Here is a 12769-nt window from a genome sequence, read left to right as displayed (position 1 = left end):
AAATGTTTGCATTTCCACTAGTCATCCATTAAACAATATCTCAAATTTTGGTCACAGTGACCTACATAATAAAATTTACGTTGCTGTGACCTATGGAATTTATCTATCTGTCTACAGTAAGCTTTTGTTTATAACTATCAACTGTCAATATATCAACCTATTATCTATACATACTAGGCTTGTCTATAACTACCACCTGTCTATAACTACCACCTGTCTATAACTACCACCTGTCTATAACTATCACCTGTCTATAACTATCACCTGTCTATAACTACCACCTGTCTATAACTACCACCTGTCTATAACTACCAGGCCTGTCTATAACTACCACCTGTCTATAACCACCAACCGTCTATAACTACCACCTGTCTATAACTACCACCTGTCTATAACTACCAACCGTCTATAACTACCACCTGTCTATAACTACCACCTGTCTATAACTACCACCTGTCTATAACTACCACCTGCCTTTTACAGTAAATTACTAAAGGGAAATACCAGCTGTCAAGCTGATAATGTTGTTAACTGGTGTTTAAGTTGTGGGTGGACATGTTAGATGGAAGAGATTCCTGGAAGGTGTTAAGTGTACTTCAGTGCCCTGTAACAACATTGGCTAATGTGATCCCTGAGTGACCTTAACAACTTGTAATTGGACAAGGTGTGTCCTAAATGTATAGTCTGTCAGCTAATGATGAAGGCTTCCTAGGCAGACAGGTTTGTACTTTAACACACCCTAGTCAAGTCTGACATCGGTTTTCCTTGTTTAGGTACCTGACAACATAACAAAGCCATATCAACAACCTCAAATGTGAGAAAATGTGGCCATGACGTTTGGCGCAACTTTACAAAATGACCTTGACAAGTCCTGTAATGAAATCGTTTAACAGACTTTCAACAAAGTAAACCATACATAATGACCTTGATTATACCTAAACTTCACCTTGGCATCACCCAACATTGACCTTTATAATGACCTTGGTGTGACTAGACAATGTCCATTTTTAGAGTGACATTAATATGAACTTGTTCTAAAGTTGACCAAAGTGTCCAGACTAACAAGGTTCTACTGTACACACAAACCAAAGTGTCCAGACTAACAAGGTTCTACTGTAGACACAAACCAAAGTGTCCAGACTAACAAGGTTCTACTGTAGACACAAACCAAAGTGTCCAGACTGACAAGGTTCCAATGAACACACAAACCAAAGTGTCCAGACTAACAAGGTTCTACTGTCCCCCAAACCAAAGTGTCCAGACTAACAAGGTTCTACTGTACACACAAACCAAAGTGTCCAGACTGACAAGGTTCTACTGTACACACAAACCAAATTGTCCAGACTAACAAGGTTCTCTTGTACACAAAAACCAAAGTGTCCAGACTAACAAGGTTCTACTGTAGACACAAACCAAAGTGTCCAGACTAACAAGGTTCTACTGTACATACAAACCAAAGTGTCCAGACTAACAAGGTTCTACTGTAGACACAAACCAAAGTGTCCAGACTAACAAGGTTCTACTGTAGACACAAACCAAAGTGTCCAGACTAACAAGGTTCTACTGTACACACATACCAAAGTGTCCAGACTAACAAGGTTCTACTGTACACACATACCAAAGTGTCCAGACTAACAAGGTTCTACTGTACACACATACCAAAGTGTCCAGACTAACAAGGTTCTACTGTACACACAAACGAAAGTGTCCAGACTAACAAGGTTCTACTGTACACACAAACCAAAGTGTCCAGACTAACAAGGTTCTACTGTACACACAAACCAAAGTGTCCAGACTAACAAGGTTCTACTGTACACACAAACCAAAGCTGTCAACAATAACACGGTTCTATTACATAAGTAGGTTCCATTGACCACAAATACCAAAGTTTCCATCCACACAAAATGTGTCAATAAGCGATATTGTGCAAGTGTACATGCCAAGAAGCGAAATATAATTGTTTGAACTTGTTTCTTCCCTGAAAAATAATTTCTCCTTGTGAACCCCCACAAACTATGGACAGTTACATCTAGCTTCTCTGACTACTTCACTAGCCTGCTCTCTTCTGATACACTGATGAGGGTTTGAGATTGCAGTTACAGCACCGAATGAACTCATCACCATGAACTCTGTATAATTTGAAACCCTCTGGGACATTGGATATTGTCAGACTGGACAAGATGCCAGAATATACAGTCTTTTTGTGGAAATGTTGACTAGAAATGGTATGGATACAGTCTTATTGGTTGAAGAAGAAGCTGATGACCTGGGTAAATTGGATAAGACACATCTATTACTGTAAAGGTCTCAAAGTTCAAGGTCATAGTGTTTCAAGGTCATAGAATTCAAGGTTATCAATTACTGCTAAATGGAGTGATATAAATCTCAAAAAAACAGAATAAGTCGGATTGGTTCAGAATCAGAGGAGGCTCAATGATATGCTACAAAAGCAAATTATTCATGATTAGTTTAAAATCTTTAGAGAACATGAAACACCTTTAAAACTAGAAAATGTCTGTAAGACGGTGGGGCATAAAAATAATGAAAAATAATTGTACACTTGATAAGCCTTCAGTGACTTATCAGTGACAACTTTAAAAGAAAGGGGATGCTTGAATTTCTGTAACCAATCCATTCAAATTAGAAATGGATTTTTATGATATGCTTTGTGTGTCTAGTTGAGACAGTCCTATATTGCTGATATTATTCTGTAAATGGGCAAAGTAGGTGTCTAGGGAAAGATCTCCGACAAGTAGGTGTCTAGGGAAAGATCTCTGACAAGTAGGTGTCTAGGGAAAGATCTCCAACAAGTAGGTGTCTAGGGAAAGATCTCCGACAAGTAGGTGTCTAGGGAAACATCTCCGACAAGTAGGTGTCTAGGGAAAGATCTCCAACAAGTAGGTGTCTAGGGAAACATCTCTGACAAGTAGGTGTCTAGGGAAAGATCTCCAACAAGTAGGTGTCTAGGGAAACATCTCTGACAAGTAGGTGTCTAGGGAAAGATCTCCAACAAGTAGGTGTCTAGGGAAAGATCTCTGACAAGTAGGTGTCTAGGGAAAGATCTCCAACAAGTAGGTGTCTAGGGAAACATCTCTGACAAGTAGGTGTCTAGGGAAAGATCTCCAACAAGTAGGTGTCTAGGGAAACATCTCTGACAAGTAGGTGTCTAGGGAAAGATCTCCAACAAGTAGGTGTCTAGGGAAACATCTCTGACAAGTAGGTGTCTAGGGAAAGATCTCCAACAAGTAGGTGTCTAGGGAAACATCTCTGACAAGTAGGTGTCTAGGGAAAGATCTCTGACAAGTAGGTGTCTAGGGAAAGATCTCTGACAAGTAGGTGTCTAGGGAAAGATCTCCAACAAGTAGGTGTCTAGGGAAAGATCTCCAACAAGTAGGTGTCTAGGGAAAGATCTCCAACAAGTAGGTGTCTAGGGAAAGATCTCTGACAAGTAGGTGTCTAAGGAAATATCTCTGACAAGTAGGTGTCTAGGGAAAGATCTCTGACAAGTAGGTGTCTAGGGAAAGATCTCTGACAAGTAGGTGTCTAGGGAAAGATCTCTGACAAGTAGGTGTCTAGGGAAAGATCTCTGACAAGTAGGTGTCTAGGGAAACATCTCTGACAAGTAGGTGTCTAGGGAAAGATCTCCAACAAGTAGGTGTCTAGGGAAACATCTCCAACAAGTAGGTGTCTAGGGAAAGATCTCTGACAAGTAGGTGTCTAGGGAAACATCTCTGACAAGTAGGTGTCTAGGGAAAGATCTCTGACAAGTAGGTGTCTAGGGAAAGATCTCTGACAAGTAGGTGTCTAGGGAAACATCTCCAACATGTAGGTGTCTAGGGAAACATCTCTGACAAGTAGGTGTCTAGGGAAAGATCTCTGACAAGTAGGTGTCTAGGGAAAGATCTCCAACAAGTAGGTGTCTAGGGAAAGATCTCCAACAAGTAGGTGTCTAGGGAAACATCTCAGACAAGAAGGTGTCTAGGGAAACATCTCAGACAAGAAGGTGTCTAGGGAAACATCTCAGACAAGAAGGTGTCTAGGGAAACATCTCTGACAAGTAGGTGTCTAGGGAAAGATCTCTGACAAGTAGGTGTCTAGGGAAACATCTCTGACAAGTAGGTGTCTAGGGAAAGATCTCTGACAAGTAGGTGTCTAGGGAAAGATCTCTGACAAGTAGGTGTCTAGGGAAAGATCTCTGACAAGTAGGTGTCTAGGGAAACATCTCCGACAAGTAGGTGTCCAGTGCAAGATCTCTGACAAGTAGGTGTCTAGGGAAAGATCTCTGACAAGTAGGTGTCTAGGGAAACATCTCCAACATTAAAGTAGGTGTCCGGTTATAGAATTTGCCATTCCCTTGGGATCACAGGAAGGTTTATAATGATTTGTCATCCCCCTGTGAATGGATGGTTCTAGAATCTACCATCCCCTGTGAATGGATGGTTTTAGAATCTACCATCCCCTGTGAATGGAGTTCTAGAATCTACCATCCTCTGTGAATGGAGTTCTAGAATCTACCATCCCCTGTGAATGGAGGGTTCTAGAATCTACCATCCCCTGTGAATGGAGAGTTCTAGAATCTACCATCCCCTGTGAATGGAAGGTTCTAGAATCTACCATCCCCTGTGAATGGAGGGTTCTAGAATCTACCATCCTCTGTGAATGGAAGGTTTTAGAATCTACCATCCCCTGTGAATGGATGGTTTTAGAATCTACCATCCCCTGTGAATGGAAGGTTTTAGAATCTACCATCCCCTGTGAATGGAGAGTTCTAGAATCTACCATCCCCTGTGAATGGAAGGTTTTAGAATCTACCATCCCCTGTGAATGGAGAGTTCTACAATCTACCATCCCCTGTGAATGGAAGGTTTTAGAATCTACCATCCCCTGTGAATGGAGAGTTCTACAATCTACCATCCCCTGTGAATGGAGGGTTCTAGAATCTACCATCCCCTGTGAATGGAAGGTTTTAGAATCTACCATCCCCTGTGAATGGAAGGTTTTAGAATCTACCATCCCCTGTGAATGGAAGGTTTTAGAATCTACCATCCCCTGTGAATGGAGGGTTCTAGAATCTACCATCCTCTGTGAATGGAAGGTTTTAGAATCTACCATCCTCTGTGAATGGAAGGTTTTAGAATCTACCATCCCCTGTGAATGGTGAGTTCTAGAATCTACCATCCCTTGTGAATGGATGGTTCTAGAATATCCAATCCCTACAGATTGATGGCTGTAGAATCTACCATCCCCTCCAGATTGAGGGTTCTAGAATGTCTCATCCCTGTGTATGGAGGATTCTAAACAGTTATTTTTCTCTTCACCTGTGACACTGACATAACTGCAATGCATTGTTGAAGGAAGAATAGTTTGATTGGGGAATACTCTAACCTCTTAGGGGTGAAAACAAGTATGATGTATCACACCTTGAAGTGTGCCTACATCTGTCTAAGGTAAAGAAAATGGAATCTAATTACATTTTATCATTTTCACCTGTTTAAGAATAAACATGATACTTATTTTTCCATGATGTAAGTGCTTAAACAGGCTTCAGCCAATAAACAAATAAACAAAATGTGCTTAAGTGCAAAATATATTCCCTAGTCACCTGCTAAAATGCAGCTAGTCTCTATTGTACCACTGTAAACCACATTACTCTGTGATCAATTTCATGAATAACTGTTCGTAACAGAGTACAAAATGGAGACGTCAATATCGTGTACTTTACAGGTAGAAAAAGATGAAGGTAACGAGAAAAAATATAATTAACAATATTGATTGGGAAGGAGATATATGACACCAGCATTACCCCCTGCTAACGAGGAAATAGATGTTACCCATAACACACACTGCTATCTCAGAAGAACTGCATAGCACCCTGAAAATATATATTGCCTAACTTCAGTGCTTCTCCTAGATCTTTAAGATCACACTTTTCGACTAACATTTTCTGGTGACCTGATCCTTTTGATGATCAACTTAAGTAGTTTAAATTGGCCAAGTTGGGAATCCAGTACCTTACCAGTTAAACTTTAGTATAAAAAACTTTAACCAAGGGCTGTAACTCTGCAAAAGGAATGGGTCAGTGTGGCTTGTACATAGTGGAGACTTCCTTCCTGTCGGAGAATCCCCTTATTTTCACAACTCTTTATGCCGTACTGGGGTACAAGACTCTACTTGGATATACCCATGATGTAATTTTACATTATAGAACTGGCAATTTGAAGTTAGAAGTGTAAGAGTTCTGATAAAAGCTGAATTAGGGCAGATGTCCAAGGATGGACTCAGAAAGAATGGAAAGTACACATGTATCTGTGTTCCCTGCCTTTAAGATAATTGCTGTCACGGTCTTTATAATTTTAGTTTTTGCTCATTAAAAATGGTTTATTTGTTGTATTATGTCTGTAACTTATTGGACAGAATCAACTCACTGCTAAGTGGCTACATGATTAATGTAGTATTCCAAAGCAATGGTGTTATAACATGTTTGGCAGCTGTAGAAAAACGTGATAAATTTGTCAAAATTGTGTTATACGATCACAAATTGATGCCAGCGACTAGCCAGACAAATGTCATCAGTGAGCAAACTACACGGAGTTTTCTTAACAACATGCGAGCACCAAACAATAAAATAACAGTTTTCTCTTAATGTTTGGACAAAAAACAATTATCTACCAGTTTTTATCCAGTCTATACCAAAAATAAGTATTGTTTTCTTGTTTTTTGTTTCTATTTTATGGAATAGTTTTCAAAAGTATCGGCTCGTGTAACGTGTTAAATAAGCTTTTCTGCCTCAGTTAACAATTATTTCTATTAATGTGTCCTGAAAGGCGATTCACCTTTTTACTTCAAATCAATTTGTTTCTTGTCTATTGAATTTTGGAGTGTCTTTTGTACAACAAACAGGGAAGGAGACCTTTTGAGACTTCCATCAACAGACAAACTCCGCGTGTAGAAGAAATTCTTGTCTCTTGGTACATTAAGCATTCTGACATATTCAATTGTAACTGTCCTCAGTGATATATTTAACTTTCATTTCAATACATATGCAAACTTGCCGGCATTTCAGGGATATTCTTTTGGGAAATTGTGATGTTCAAAACATCAAGCTTGATAAAAGTTACAACATTTGGTATCCATGCATTTGACAAACTACCTTAAAATATGTACATTGTATTATGCTTCATTGTGTGGTGAACAACTTTGACCTTAGAATTATACAGTAGAACCTAATAATCTCGAAATCATTTGGGTCATGAAAAAAATATGCAAGGGAACATAAAATATTTTTCATTATAGGATTTTAACTGTCAATTAAATATTTTATACAGGATTTTAATTGTAAGAACTGAACATTCTATATAGGATTTTAACTTTCAGAACTGAATTTTTGCTTTGAGTTTTATGCTGTCTTTGAGACAAATAATGAACTTTGTACATCAATGACAAACTAGTTTTAGTTAAATTAATTTTGATTAAATACCAGGAGTGTTTTTTCTAAACTGAGAGGTTTGACATTTACATGAAATATTTTACAACTCACTGTTACATGTTTTCATTTCAAACATTGAAATATTTGTTAAAAAATTAGTTTATCTGATTAAATGATCATCAGAGAATGTCAAAAATACTCATGTCTATAAGAAAATAAACTAAACCGAAAAAAATAAAAAGATTCTTTTTTCATTTTTGAAATAAATGCAATATGTTTATAATTTCAAAACTAATGTTATTAAAATATTCAGTAAACTTTTGGCTTATTTCCAAGAGAACAAAGTTTCAACATAAACTTGGAAACATTAGATACAGCTATTTATAAGATAATTGTACCAGCTTTGCGAGGCCATGTCTAATATACATGCTCACTTGTCTTTTCATTTGACAGTAAAATATTCAAATACCAAAAGGCCAACGACCAGAATGCCTAGTAATACAGTATGAATTTTTGCCTAGTCAATTTAAGCAAATATTTGGATTCTCAAATTTGCATTAAGGGAACAGAATTTCTCCATGTGAATGGTGTGCATTCTATGAAGTAAAGTCTGTCTAATGCAATATTAGTTAGGTTTTTGAAACCCCAACCTACTGTTAAACAAGAGGCCAAAGGGGCCTGTATTGCTCATCCTTTGGGCCAGGTGAGCTAAAAGTGCATGTGATACCAGATTAAAAGAATCTTTCCTTACCTCAACAAGTATTTCCCATGTTAGGCATCCTTGCATTTAGGAGGGGCCACGATATATAGACTACAGGGGGAGTAGGACAGGAGGACCAGTATAGACTACAGGGGGAGTAGGACAGGAGGACCAGTATAGACTACAGGGGGAGTAGGACAGGAGGACCAGTATAGACTACAGGGGGAGTAGGACAGGAGGACCAGTATAGACTACAGGGGGAGTAGGACAGGAGGACCAGTATAGACTACAGGGGGAGTAGGACAGGAGGACCAGTATAGACTACAGGGGGAGTAGGACGGGAGGACCAGTATATAATACAGGGGGAGTAGGACAGGAGGACCAGTATAGACTACAGGGGGAGTAGGACAGGAGGACCAGTATAGACTACAGGGGGAGTAGGACAGGAGGACCAGTATAGACTACAGGGGGAGTAGGACAGGAGGACCAGTATAGACTACAGGGGGAGTAGGACAGCAGGACCAGTATATAATACAGGGGGAGTAGGACAGGAGGACCAGTATAGACTACAGGGGGAGTAGGACGGGTGGACCATGATAGACTACAGGGGGAGTAGGACAGGAGGACCAGTATATAATACAGGGGGAGTAGGACAGCAGGACCAGTATATAATACAGGGGGAGTAGGACAGGAGGACCAGTATAGACTACAGGGGGAGTAGGACAGGAGGACCAGTATAGACTACAGGGGGAGTAGGACAGGAGGACCAGTATATAATACAGGGGGAGTAGGACAGCAGGACCAGTATAGACTACAGGGGGAGTAGGACAGGAGGACCAGTATAGACTACAGGGGGAGTAGGACAGGAGGACCAGTATAGACTACAGGGGGAGTAGGACAGGAGGACCAGTATAGACTACAGGGGGAGTAGGACGGGAGGATCAGTATAGACTACAGGGGGAGTAGGACAGGAGGACCATGATAGACTACAGGGGGAGTAGGACAGGAGGACCACTATAGACTACAGGGGGAGTAGGACAGGAGGACCAGTATAGACTACAGGGGGAGTAGGACAGGAGGACCAGTATAGACTACAGGGGGAGTAGGACAGGAGGACCAGTATAGACTACAGGGGGAGTAGGACAGGAGGACCATGATAGACTACAGGGGGAGTAGGACGGGTGGACCAGTATAGACTACAGGGGGAGTAGGACAGGAGGACCAGTATAGACTACAGGGGGAGTAGGACGGGAGGACCAGTATAGACTACAGGGGGACTAGGACAGGAGGACCAGTATAGACTACAGGGGGAGTAGGACAGGAGGACCAGTATAGACTACAGGGGGAGTAGGACAGGAGGACCAGTATAGACTACAGGGGAGTAGGACAGGAGGACCAGTATAGACTACAGGGGGAGTAGGACAGGAGGACCAGTATAGACTAGCGGGGGAGTAGGACGGGAGGACCAGTATAGACTACAGGGGGAGTAGGACGGGAGGACCAGTATAGACTACAGGGGGAGTAGGACAGCAGGACCAGTATATAATACAGGGGGAGTAGGACAGGAGGACCAGTATAGACTACAGGGGGAGTAGGACGGGAGAACCATGATAGACAACAGGGGGAGTAGGACGGGAGGACCAGTATAGACTACAGGGGGAGTAGGACAGGAGGACCAGTATAGACTACAGGGGGAGTAGGACAGGAGGACCAGTATAGACTACAGGGGGAGTAGGACAGGAGGACCAGTATATAATACAGGGGGAGTAGGACAGGAGGACCAGTATATAATACAGGGGGAGTAGGACGGGAGGACCAGTATATAATACAGGGGGAGTAGGACAGGAGGACCAGTATAGACTACAGGGGGAGTAGGACGGGAGGACCAGTATAGACTACAGGGGGAGTAGGACAGGAGGACCAGTATATAATACAGGGGGAGTAGGACGGGAGGACCAGTATATAATACAGGGGGAGTAGGACAGGAGGACCAGTATAGACTACAGGGGGAGTAGGACGGGAGGACCAGTATAGACTACAGGGGGAGTAGGACAGGAGGACCAGTATAGACTACAGGGGGAGTAGGACCAGTATAGACTACAGGGGGAGTAGGACCAGTATAGACTACAGGGGGAGTAGGACAGGAGGACCAGTATAGACTACAGGGGGAGTAGGACCAGTATAGACTACAGGGGGAGTAGGACCAGTATAGACTACAGGGGAGTAGGACAGGAGGACCAGTATAGACTACAGGGGGAGTAGGACGGGAGGACCAGTATAGACTACAGGGGGAGTAGGACGGGAGGACCAGTATAGACTACAGGGGGAGTAGGACGGGTGGACCAGTATAGACTACAGGGGGAGTAGGACAGGAGGACCAGTATAGACTACAGGGGGAGTAGGACGGGAGGACCAGTATAGACTACAGGGGGAGTAGGACGGGTGGACAAGGAAGAGTACATATACATGTATACACACATCTTTAAAAGTTCATGTAAAGGTTGTCAATTGGCCAGCGAGACAGACTGGTAATAAGCAATGTCCAGACAATATCACAATTGTCTCGTTTTCCAAATATCCCTTAAATAATCAGTTTTAAATTCATTGATTAAAAAGACACAAGAAAAAGAAATACAGGAAAAAATAACAAAAAGTGAAATTTTTCATTACAAATGTATTGATTGAATGTCAAATACTGGCTTCAAACCAATTCCAAACAAACTAGCTTTGACTAAATTCAATTACACAGCTTCAGGTGCATGTTTCCAGTTTTCAATGTGTACATCAACAGAACCATCCAATTATTGTATGTAATCCCCCTGAAAAATTTAGTATGACCAAGAACCATTCCCCCGGGAGATTCCATTATTGAACAGAGGGTCACAGGTTTGTGGGATATTGATCCTGAATGATAGTGATCCTATCTATTAGCAGAGTCTGGATACAAATAAAATGACATTTACGGAACGACTTAATATCCCTCCGTTTTAACCTGATTACTAAGTAAAACTTTACAGAAACTCACAGAAAAATTCATGAGATATTTCAAAAGTAGCTTAGGTATGTTTAATCACCGAAATATCTATGTATCTATGAATTATAATAAGAGATACCTTTCATGAATTGGGAAACTAAAACATTTTAAAATGCTGTTTGACAAAATCTATAGGTACTCTATATATCAAGATAACAGAAATAATGTTCAATTGTAATTCAGAATGAATTTACAACGTTACAATCACAAATATTTTGGTTCTGCACTAGTAAATGATTGGATTAGGCCGTTTAGAGAGGAACCCAAATATTTCAATTTTTTTCCCAGTCAATTACCTTATACTTCATCCCTAACGGTATACCATTATTTCTGAAGAGATAATCATATTCATTACAGAAACACTTGTTGTCAGAAACTTTCAACAGGATAATTTACCTAATACACCTTGTAATGGAAACGAAAGAGTTAGATTGAAATAAAAAAAAAAAATATGAGAAGAGGAAGAAAACAAGAAACAAAAGGCACGCACGACTTAACAGTCACCTGGGTTCTGAAATGCATATTGATAGTTAATGTTAATGTTTTTAAACTAAGAATTAAACACTTGACCCCAACAACTGTGATGGTAGTTCAACGTCATTCATTTAAACAAAATTATTAGTCCATCATCCTAGCATGCCAATGTCCCAACATCACGACCCTGGGCCTCTTGGTTATGGAAAAGTACTTTAAAGAGTTAAATATATTTGACCCCTGTGACCTTGAAAATAGGTCAATGTAATCCATTTGAAAATAACTTGATCGGTAGCCATTTATACCAGCTTACTACTAACATAATATTAATATTATGACCCTAGGGCCCTAGATCATTGCGAAATTGTTTACAATACACAATACAATTTTGCCTCAGGTGACCTAAAAATGGACAGTAAAAATGAATTAAATAAAAGGACAGAACAAGAGAAAAGAAAGATATATAAACCAAGAGGGCAAGATGGTACGTACCACACACCAGGATATATCTCAGAAAACCGAGAGGCCTAGAGGGTATGTACCACACACCAGGATAGTAAACCGAGAGGCCTAGAGGGTACGTACCACACACCAGGATAGTAAACCGAGAGGCCTAGAGGGTATGTACCACGCACCAGGATAGTAAACCGAGATGCCTAGAGGGTACGCACCACGCACCAGGATAGTAAACCGAGAGGCCTAGAGGGTACGTACCACACACCAGGATAGTAAACCGAGAGGCCTAGAGGGTACGTACCACACACCAGGATAGTAAACCGAGAGGCCTAGAGGGTACGTACCACACACCAGGATAGTAAACCGAGAGGCCTAGAGGGTACGTACCACGTACCAGGATATCTCAGTAAACCGAGAGGCCTAGAGGGTACGCACCGCGCACCAGGATAGTAAACCGAGAGGCCTAGAGGGTATGTACCACACACCAGGATAGTAAACCGAGAGGCCTAGAGGGTACGTACCACACACCAGGATAGTAAACCGAGAGGCCTAGAGGGTATGTACCACGCACCAGGATAGTAAACCGAGAGGCCTAGAGGGTACGTACCACGCACCAGGATAGTAAACCGAGAGGCCTAGAGGGTACGTACCACACACCAGGATAGTAAACCGAGAGGCC

The sequence above is a fragment of the Pecten maximus genome, chromosome 5, assembly GCF_902652985.1.
Source record: "Pecten maximus chromosome 5, xPecMax1.1, whole genome shotgun sequence".
In the NCBI taxonomy this organism is placed as follows: domain Eukaryota; kingdom Metazoa; phylum Mollusca; class Bivalvia; order Pectinida; family Pectinidae; genus Pecten; species Pecten maximus.
This window is presented reverse-complemented; position numbering follows the sequence as displayed.